The sequence below is a fragment of the Manis pentadactyla genome, chromosome 2 (genome assembly GCF_030020395.1).
Source record: "Manis pentadactyla isolate mManPen7 chromosome 2, mManPen7.hap1, whole genome shotgun sequence".
In the NCBI taxonomy this organism is placed as follows: Eukaryota; Metazoa; Chordata; class Mammalia; order Pholidota; family Manidae; genus Manis; species Manis pentadactyla.
This window is the reverse complement of record NC_080020.1, coordinates 46,372,023-46,383,222: the sequence shown is the minus strand read 5'-3', so window position 1 is coordinate 46,383,222 and position 11,200 is coordinate 46,372,023.

Below are 11,200 nucleotides of genomic sequence, written 5' to 3'. Positions count from 1 at the left end.
ATCTTTTGATAGGAAGAATGTCGAGAAATTTTTGCAGACGTTCTTTAAAGTGGTCACACAGTGGTTCCATGAATCAAAGTTCCCAAGAACCTCTGCAAGGCTCCACCACCACCAACCCCATAAGTCCCTGGCTTGTCCATCCTCTCAACACCTCGAAACCCCACCATGGACTCTGCTCTCAGCAGAAGACCTTATCTCCTCATCAAAGGAAAACCAGAGATAGCCAATGTCCCCACACATGGACGCTCTCTCCAAATGTTCTTGGAGAGCTAAACCTGAACTCCCTTCCCCAGGTGACCCCACCCCTCACCTCTTCTGGGACTCGCCCATCCTATTTTTCCACCGTTCCTCTCCCTTTAGCTTCACATTGTTGAAGTATGCTAGATTTTTCCACCCCTGGGGTAAGGAGACCATTCAGAAAGTTACTGCAATAAGCCAGCCAAGATCAGTTCAGGGCAGGGGGAAAAGGAAGGAAAAGGGCTGGCCCAAGTTCACTTAGGAAGTAGAATAGCCCTCCACATGGAGGTGATGATGGGGGCAGGGAGAGGGGGGTGACGGAGTTTTTGAACATGACTTTGAGGTTTTCAGCTTCTATGTCCTATGAATCCTTCCCTAGAATCTTTCTTACCAAATATGGGAGAGTTCTCTCTGTCCTCTTAAATCCCAGAGCAGCGAATGTTCATGTATCCTGCCCAGAAGCAGCTGAGATGAGCCTTCCAGAGCACAGCAGAGAAGGGAGGGTCCCTGGAGTCAGGCCTGGTCAGGACCCAGCCCAGAGCTGCCCAGGCTTGCACAACTGTCCTTTACACCAGGAGCCACTCCAATGGGGTCCCAGTAAACCTACCTTCTCTTTAAAAGTTTTATTTTTTGTGTGTGGTAAAATAGACATAACACAAAATTATCACTTTAACCCCTTTTGACTGTACAGTTCAGTGGCATTAAGTACACTCGTACTATTGTGCAACCATCATCACCATACAGCTCCAGAACTTTTCTATAATCCTGTCTCCATTAAACATTAAAGTGACTCCCTATTGACCCTCCCTGTTCTCCCCTCCCCTCCCCCCTCTTCTACTTTCTGTCTCCACAAATTAGACTACACAAGGTTCCTCATGTAGGTGGGATTATATAATATTCATCCACCTGTTTCTAGCTCATTTCACTTAGCACAATGTCTTCGTGAGGTCATCCATGTCATAGGACGTGGCAAAATTTCCTTCCTTTTTAAGGCTGAATAATATTCCATTGTATGTGTATGCCACATTTTGTTTATCCATTCATCCATCAGTGGACACTGGGGTTGTTTCCACTTTTAGGTGGTTGTAAATGCTGCTATGAACACAGTTGTACAAGTATCAGTGGAACTGCTGTATCATATGTAATTCTGTTTAATTTTTTGAGGACCCACCACACTCTGTTGTCCAACTAAATCCCCTTTCACTGCTTTAAAAAATGTGAGTCTCCTTTCTCAACGGCCCACTCTCAGTCTCTCTCCTGCCGGTGTCATCCAGCCTTCTGACAGAACAGTCCCCAGTCACTGCCTTTGCTGACTCAGATCCCATGGTCGCCTTCGCAAGCTGCCTTCTGTCCTCCCCCACCCTGAAGCGGCTCCGGCGGCTCAGCATGGCACCCCATGTCTCCCCTAAGGCCTCGGCCTCCTAGGCCTCTCCTGGACCCTGACATTGTGGACCCACCCTACTCTCCAGGGCCTTACCACACAGACCTGGTGGAGCACCAGCGCTGACGGAGGGCTTCCTGGTGCCAGAAACAGTGCCGGGAACATGACACAGGTCTTTGAATCTGCACGACAACCTGAGGGATAAATACTTTCACCCCATGTGTTTTGGCTTGTTTTTAAACGTTTGCTGATTAACTAATTAATAAGAACAAAATAGTACATCAATATATTGTAAAGTGTTAACAAAGAGTCATTAAAGAAAAGTCCCCTCTTCTCACCCGCACCAGCCACTGCCTCCTCAGAAAGAGCTCCACTAAGTGGGTTTTAGAGCTCCCCAGTCTGTTTTCACACATTTATACACACACGTGCAGACACACACATCCACATAAAAGCACAGAGCTTTGTTTTAAATGTGCATGGTTTTACAGTAACGGCTTCATTCCGACTATGGTTCTGCAGTGTCCGTTATCTCTTAACAGTGTCTCCTGGAGGGCCCTTCGCGGCTACATGGCAGACTCCCTCCCACGCCCTTGCGCTGCCTTGTGCCCCTAGTATGGGTGTCTCCACAGGTATTGAAGGACTCCCTAGTGTCCCCATGAATGGACAACGAGGCTGTTGCCGATCTTCTGCTAGGACAGCCCTGCACAGGCTTCTCGCACACATGTGGATACTTCTTAGGACTAACACCTAGAAGTATAGTTCCTTGGTGGGAAGAAAGCGCATTTTAGGTCTCAACAATTATAGCCAAATTGCCCTTCTCAGAAGCTTGATCAGTTTATCCACACTATCTAGAGATTCGCTGTGGTGGCTTGCAAAAATGTTTACCTCGGTTCACTAGCTGAGTTGAAAACTGGCTCTGTTGAGCCTGGATGCACGCCCTGCAAGGACATAACAAGCTGTGCAGGGGCCTGGGGGACAGAATGGAGAGTGTGCAGCAGTTGAGTCCTAACTCTTCAGGCTCATAGTCCACGCTCCTGGTGTATAAGCAAGCTGGGCATTAGCATATCAAACACCCTATCAAACGAGGGCAAATGTCTTCTTGAAAAGTTGAACAACTTCTGAAGAAAGTGTATTGCTTAAGAGACCTAGAAGAGAAGTTGTAAATGACAAAGGATAATAAATTAATAACAAAACAAACAAATACATAAGGGAAGTGTCATTTGAATTGGATACCATATGGTATGATTTTGTGTTGAACACAAACATACCCACTTTAGGGGTGGAACAATTGTTTAAATATTTGATAAAATGCAGAGATTTTTGATGAGTTGTTTATGTAAGTGTCTAAGACTGCATATTTAACAGTGATATTTAGGGACTCTGCTTGGGATTTCTGCATAGGCTGGAAATGCTGTAGGGTCTTTCTCATTTAAATAAAGGATCACATAGCCTGTTGCCCTCTGATATTCATTACCCAGTAAATTTCAGGACTGGGATAATTGTGGGGTGCTTATTCCCATTTACCCACACCTTTGCCAACTCTGAATAATTGTAGGTTTTTTCATTGTTGCTACTCAGGTGAGCAGGATACTGGCTTTCATTCTAGTTTCATACTGTGTGTTTTGAGTTGAGAGGGGACATCTTTTCATTCCTCATTGGCCATTTGTTGTTTCCTGACTCCCATCCAATGCTTGGGTACCTTTGGGGCTTCTCACTCCACAGACCATTCTGCCTTGTACAGAAAGAGACCCATCTCTGGTCTGTGCCCCAAACTTCCAGCAATGCCCTCCCAGGGCCCTGACATATACTCTGAAAAACGGCTTCCTGAACTGGCCAACAGGAATGTCCCTTCTGAGAGCACGGCTGTCTGAGCTTCCCTGGGAGGAAGTCTGGCCCAGGAACCTAGAGCCCCCTCTCTGAGCTTCCATTGCTGCCACCCGCCCAACAGACAAGCTTTGGGCCCCTAGCAGGCTTGCTCAGGGAAGCGCCCGATAAGACACCAGTTGGCATGGCCACGGGTTCCCCGGCCTTCAGAGTGAGCTTCATCGCTGAACTGCAGAATTGCTGACGTTTGTAAACTCAGGGGCCCTCGTGGGTTGGCCCTCTGAGCAGAGGGCTGGGAATGGGGCCCCTGTTCCAGACGGTGCTTTCTGGCTGGGTATTTGCCTTTATCAGGAACAGGTCAGAAGAGATAATGACACCTCGGTGTCTCCTGCTCTTAGTGTTTTGGCATGAGGTTAAGTCCTCTAAATCGTGGAGCCAAAGACACATATACTTATGATTGAGAAAAAAAAATTTTTTAAACATCTTACCTTAGATTCACTAAACAACTTCTAATTTGCAAATTATCCCTTTTGAAAAAAATTTAATCCTACCCCAGACCCTACAGGTTGTTAGTTTATTTTTATGGCTGAGAGGAGCTGAGGCTCAGAGAAGTTTAGGAACTTGCTCAGCATCACACAGCTCAGAAATGTTAGAGCCTAGGACTGTACAATGGCGCAGCCCCTGTGGAAAACAGTCGACAGGCCCTCGGAGAGTTAAATCTATAGAGTTAACACATCTGAGCAATTCCACTCCTAGGTGTATACCCAAGAAAAATGAAAACATACGTCTATACAAACATTCTAATATGAATGTTCATAACATATTCACAACAGTCAGAAATGGGAAATAACCCAAATGTCTGTCAACAGACATATAGATAAACAGAAAGTGGTAGATCCATATACTAAAATATTGCTCAGTTTTACTGGCATATAATTGATACAGAATAAAAAACACATAATTCAACAGTACAATTTGATGAGTTTTGACATATGCATATCACAACAATCAAGATAATAAGCACATCTATTACCCCCAAAAGTACTCCGGGGACCCTTTGTAGCCTACAAAGGAATGTAGTTCTGGTACATGCTACATATATGGATGAACTTTAAAAATATTACGCTGAGTGAAAGTCTACAACAGGGAAATCTACAGAGACAGAAAATAGATCAGTGGTTGTTTAGGGCTGGGGATGGGGTAGGGGATGGAGGAATGACAGCTAGAGGGTACTGGGTTTCTTGTTTATGAAATGTTCTAAAATTGATGGTGCCAATGGTCACAAATATTTGTGAACATACTAAAAACCACTATAGTGAGGACAAGTAGGCTACAAAGGGTCCCCAGAGCACTTTTGCGGGTAACGGATGTGCTTATTATCTTGATTGTTGTGGTATGCATATGTCAAAACTCATCAAATTGTATGATTGAATTAAGTGTTTTTTATTCTGCATCAATTATATGCCAGTAAAACTACTTATTTATTTATTTATTATTTCAGTATCATTAATATACAATCACATGAGCAACACTGTGGTTACTAGATTCCCCCCATTATCAAGCCCCCACCACATACCCCATTACAGTCACTGTCCATCAGCACAGTAAGATGCTATAGAGTCACTACTTGTCTTCTCTGTGCTATACTGCCTTTCCCCATGCCCCACACACACACCCAAAGAATACAAGCTGGTTGAAGTGAGGATGGGCATGTGACCAGGGCCTGACCTATCAGTGCATCTGGTCCCCTGACACTGGGACAAGTGCAGGGTCCTACCAAGGGATTTTGGGGAACTCTTCAGGAAAGGCTCTCCCTCTCTCTTCCAGGGTTCCAAGCTAAGTGTATGTAAGTCTGGAAGCTGCCGGTGGAGGAAGGGAGTGACCTGCCACCCGGTCTGAGTCCACCGAGAATAAAGCCAACATGGAAGGAAACAGGAGAGGTGAAGGGAGGCCAGATCCTAACGTCCTTATTAGATCACCTAGAACCAGCTGTGCCTAAAGCCAGTTTTTGGTACATGAGCGAGCAAATTCCCTCTTTTGCTTCTGTGACTGCCCCATTCCTAAACCCCTAGTGCTGACCACAGGCTCAACAGGTGCCCTCACACCAAGATCTGCTATCTCTGCACCCCTCAGTCCCTCTATCTGCACCCTCCCCTCCAGATCATTATAGTTTTTGAGTAGGGACTGCATCAAGGGGCCCCACCCCTCTGTCCCTAGAGCTTCCTTGGCCCCCCTACTCCTACTGTTGAGAGAATTCCATGGATTCCTGTTGAACCCTACATCCACCAGTTACTAGCTGTGTAACTCTAGATATGTTTCTGGACTTTTCTGGGTCTCAACTGCCTCTACTGTAATAACATTACCTATTGGTAGAATTTCTAGATTAAGCAAAGCTGTGCACAGTGCCTGGCACATAGTAAGCACTCAGCAAGTTGATTAACATCATTACCTACTGAATTTAAACATCTCGTCAAATACTGCTTTGGGATCTCATTAAAATTGCTTATCATTAATATTGTTTTTACCACCATTTGCTGTTCCTAAGCAGTCTAAAGGAGTTGTCACTTTGGGCTTCCCAGGGCTCCTGGGGCCCCATCTAGGACACTTACCACTTTCTGGTGTAGTGATCTAGCTACAGGTCTGTCTCTGCCAGCTGCAGGCTCCACAAGGCACATGGACACTTACTATTCTGTCCTCAGTACCTAGAACAAGTATAGCTGGAGCAAATTTAATAGGATTCTGGAAGAGGCTGGGTAGGGAGGCAGTTTAAGGTCATTCAAGAAGGCAGCCAGGAGCTTGCAGAGTCTAACAACACCACTCCCTTGGTCCTCTAATCCACTGGCTTGTAAACCCACTCAGGTGGCGGAGGCGAGCCACCTTGTTAGGAGCACTCTTATTTTTCACAGGAGTCAAGCTGTCAGAGTAAAACTGATGGGTCATTTCCTCATTTTTCAGTCCACATTCATTTGCAACTTTGTGGATTCATTTCATCCAGGAGCATTCTTTGCCAGCAAACAAGATTGTCAGGGGAGGAGAGCAAAGAGTAAAAAAAGAGAACATTTTACACTGACTGAATTCTATCCATTGACTTTTTATTTTTTGATGGAGTGGGAAAATGGCCAATTTGCCCTGCCTGCTCTGTCCCACTCTTAGTGCCATGCCATCTGAGAAACTACTCCATCCTTAGGTCCTCATTCCTTTCCAACCCCAGCATCCTCTTCTTTGCTTAAGTACAATTTCCCCAAAATAAAGCCCCAAAGAGAAAGGGGAATGAGATTACTATGCTCGTTTGGGAATAAATGCAGTGGCCATCAGGCTGGCTGTGTGAGACACTGTGTGAGCTCTTGGCGAGCCTTGGCCTTTAACCCTCTCAGCATCCCTTGGAGATCAAAGCTGTTGGCGGTCCCTGTGTTCCAGATGAGAAAACAGGGGTGACCCCACCCAGGGGCATATAGCCGGGAGGAGGGCGGTTACAGCCCAGGCCTCTCTTCCACTGAAGGCCATATTTTTGACCACCAAGCAGTACAACCCATTGAAAATGCAAGCTGACCACCCCATAGATCCCACGGTTTTGCTGCTGGGGACTGAGGCAGGCTGAGCGCACCCACCCCTCCCCTCAGCCCAGCCTGCAGCCCTTCATTCCTCCCAACACTGCTGAGGCTCCGCCTGGTATCTCTTAGATTAGCCCCCAGCTATTTTTATTCTGATCTTGCTTAGGGGAAACAGTCTGGGCGAACCCTCCACCAGGGCCCCAGGGAGACCACCACTGGCCCGGGAAGAAAACAGCTCATTTTACTTTTTACTATCTTTGATCCTTAAAATCATCCCCAAGTTGAGACACCCTGCCAAAATTGCCTCCGCCAGGGCCTTTTTGGTTGTCTAACTTCAACACAATGTACGGCGCCTTCTTTTCAGAGCAATGTTGACGTTTATCTGTTGAATGAAGGCTCATCTGGGCTGGTGGGAAGACGTCTCAAGGAGATGGCCTGGGTGAGGGCAAAACCCAGAAAGGGGAAATGGAGGCATGCTGGGGAAGACAGGGAAGCCTGGAGAAGGGCCAGGCTGTGTGTGGGAAGGAGCAGTTAGGGACACGCTGAAGTGCAGGAGTCTCAGAGACGTTTGAATGGAGGTGAGAGGTACCAGGGGTCTCCTGAGAAGTCTGCGATGGGGGTATAAATTTGGATTCACTGACAATGATCCACTACATGATTGTTAAAGCTGTGGGAACATGGATGACCTTGCCCTTGAGAGACTATATAGAGGGGGACGAGGGAGGAAGGTCTAAGCCAGCATTTAAGGCTGAATGGAAAAGGAATAAAGAGAAGTGGGCAGGAGTTGCCAGAGAAGCAAGAGGAAAACCAAGAGAGCGTGCTTTCAGAGAAGTGAGAGGCGTCTGGGAAGAAGCAGTGGCCAACGTAGAAGACAAGGGCCGAGCGATGAGGCAAGGCGGGGGCGAACGCCCTCCAGGTGAGCAGCCGAGAGGTAACTGATGCCCTTAGCAAGGCTTATTTTGGGGAGAGTGATGGTAGAAGCCAACTTAGGGTGGCCTGGGGAGTGGGAGGTAAGGAAAATAAGACTGTGTCACAGAAGGTGGGTGGTAAAGAGGAGAAAGACATAGCAGTAGTCAAGGGAAAGCAAACCCTTCCTGTCCCAGAAGAACACTCGCTCCCTCCACTCAGGCCCTAGGCCCAGTGCCCAGGCCCCACTGCCACGACAGAGTCTCCCTGGGGGCAGGGGCCTCATATGTACGCACCATCCTCAGGGGTCTAAGACGCAGTGGGAACCAACAAATATTAGATGCTTTTGGTGATGATGGCAGTGCTGGTGACAACACTGGAGATGATGAAGAAATATACAGATTCTTGAAGATGAGAACATTTCCTGTTTGGGGATTTAAAAAACAGACTAATGCATAAGTCTGATTTTCCTCAATCTCCAGTCACTCCTTCTCAGTCTTGCTTGCTGGTCCCTCTTCGTCCTTATTTTTTCTCGGCCTATACTCAAATCTCTGGGTAATCTCATCCAACCTCACAGCTTGAAATTCCATCTATATGCCAGAGACTTCCAAGTTTACACCTCACTCCCAAACTCCAGACTTACAGAGCCACCTGCCTCCTGTCACCCTGATTTGGGTGTCTAGTAGACATCTCAAGCTCAATGTGTCTAAAACCCAACTGATCTTCCTCTTTCAATTACTTAGGCCAAAAATCTCAGTTTTTTGCTCTCATCCCTTCAAGAAATCCATTCCTTCAGAAAACCCTACCCTATTTGTTCTATCGTCAAAATATATCCATACTATGGCTACTTCTCACACCCTGTCTTTCTACCAGCCAGGTTCAGCCTCCATCAGCTGCCACCTGGACAGCCGCAAGTGTCCTCCTAACTGGTCTCCCCGCTCTGACCTTGCCCCCTGCACTTTGTTATCAGCACAGAAATCACACCAAGCCAGTCCCCTACTTCAAGCCCTCTGATGGCTCCCCATGTCCCTCTGAGTACAAGGCTAATCCTTTCAATGACCTTCAAAACCTTTCATGGCTTGTCCCCCCAAGTCTCCCTGACTTTCTGTTACTTTTCTCCCACTCCAAACACTCTGTTCTGGCCACACTAGCTTCCTTGCTGTCCCTCAAATATGCCAGTCACGCTGTGATTCTGCCTCCAGTTCCAATGTGTGGGTTTCCCCACACACACACCAAGCAGTTCTCCAATACCAGAGAGCACGATTCAACTAGATTCTGACACAACCTGGGGACAGCATCAGATCCCACAGGATAGGGGCTCAGTCCTCCATGACTGCCTCATTCCCAACCCCCACTTCAGACACTAATACCAAGTCCAGGTTGCCACCTATGCTTCTGATCAACAAGCTGTACATGAGAGGTTCCCACAAACCCCTCTTCCTTGGGTTCAATTAACTCATTAGAGCAGTTCACAGAACTCAGAGAAAGAGTTTACTTCCTAGATTACCAGTTGATTATTAAGGGATACAACTGAAACAGCCATAAGGAAGAGATGCAGAAGGCAAGGTACGGGGAAGGGCCCAGAGCCGCCATGTCCTTGCCAGGTGTGCTGCTCTTCCTGAATCTCCACGTGTTCACCAACCCAGCTCTTTGAACCCTGTCCTTCTGGGTTTTTATGGAGGCTTCACTACATAGGCATGATTGATGAATCATTGGCCAGTGATGACTTAACTCAATCTCTAGTCCCTTTCCCTTCCCAGAGGTCAGGGGTGAGACAGCAAGTTCCAAGGCTCTACTCACTCCCTGCTCTACTGGCAACCAGCCTTCCGCCTTAGAGCTTTCCAAAAGTCACCTCATTCACATAATAAAAGACATCTTTATCAGTCTCAGGGAAGGAAATTCTGAGGGTTTTAGGAGCTCTGTGCCAGGAAAGGACAGTGACCTAATATGTATTTATTATTATAACTTACAGTAACACAGATGCTCCCACCGCAGGCCTGTTTTAGCTGGTCCCTGTATGGGATCCTCTTCCCTCACTGTCCACATGGTTAAGTCCCTCTTCCTCACGGCTTTGCTCAGATCTTACCTCCTGGCCACTCTAATCATACTGCAAACCTGCCCCCACACCTAAATTCCAGATCTCCATTAACTGGCTCCACTTTTCTCTAAAACTCTTATTTGCTAATGACTAACTCAGTGTGTTGTTTATCATTACCCACCCTCTGCCACATACTGTAAACTCTATGACAAGAGGGAATCCTTGTTTTGTTCACTGAGTACCCCTAACACAGTGCCTGGCACAAAGTAGGTGCTCAGTAAATGTATGAATGAATGATCTCTTGATGGCTGCTCTGTACTTCTAATTCCTTGGATATAAGCCAAGCAAAATGCCATCTTGCCTTACTGTTTAACATTTAAAGTTAAGATCACTTATGAAATATCTTTTAAAAATTACATGGTTAAACTTTGTACATTTGCATGTACAAAATCTGGTATTTGAAAAAAAAAAAAAGTTCCATAAAAGCATTTCATATGTACTGATGGGAGATAGTCATACACACAGCAAGACACAGAGTGAATGTGAACACTGCCCCCTCCTGGTTGAACATGGAGGTGGCTGGCTGCTTTCCACATAGCTAGCCAGCTTGGGGAGGACTTTTGACCCTGGTGGCTGATTGGATTTGCAAGATATGATGTTATTGATGACATTTCAAAATGTATCAAATTCAACCCTATTTTCAGGAGGAAGCAAGTAAAAGAGGAATAAAGTGTCAAAGGGAAAATTCTTAGGGAGTACAGAGCCCACAGATTTCCATATTGTGGGGAGGATGTTGACAATTAGTGGGAAGTAGTAACGAAAAATGTTAAGACAAGAAAATCCTACCTTGATAACATCCATCTGCTGCACTTACAGCTGGAATCTGAGCGGGAATTTCCCATCTGTGCTTTATTCTCAGCTTTGACTATAAATAAGACACATGCAGGAATTATTTGTGCTGTCTTCTGGGGCCAGAAATTGTTTAAGGATGATATATATATATAAAGAGAGTATATGTGTGTGTGTGTATTATATGCACACACACACATATATATATACAGTTTACCTCAGAACCTGCTCATTAAACTAGTTAGTCTGAGGTGTATAGTCAATCTCTTATAACTTGGTCCCATGACAGTTGGGCATTTCCTAACTAACGCCTTATGTTGATACCCTTGGCTCAAACAGATCTAAACAGAAATTCTGATGCTCAGGCCAGCTTCCCCTGAAGCCCTTGTTTGCTGCAGGAAAGCTTGGGGCCCA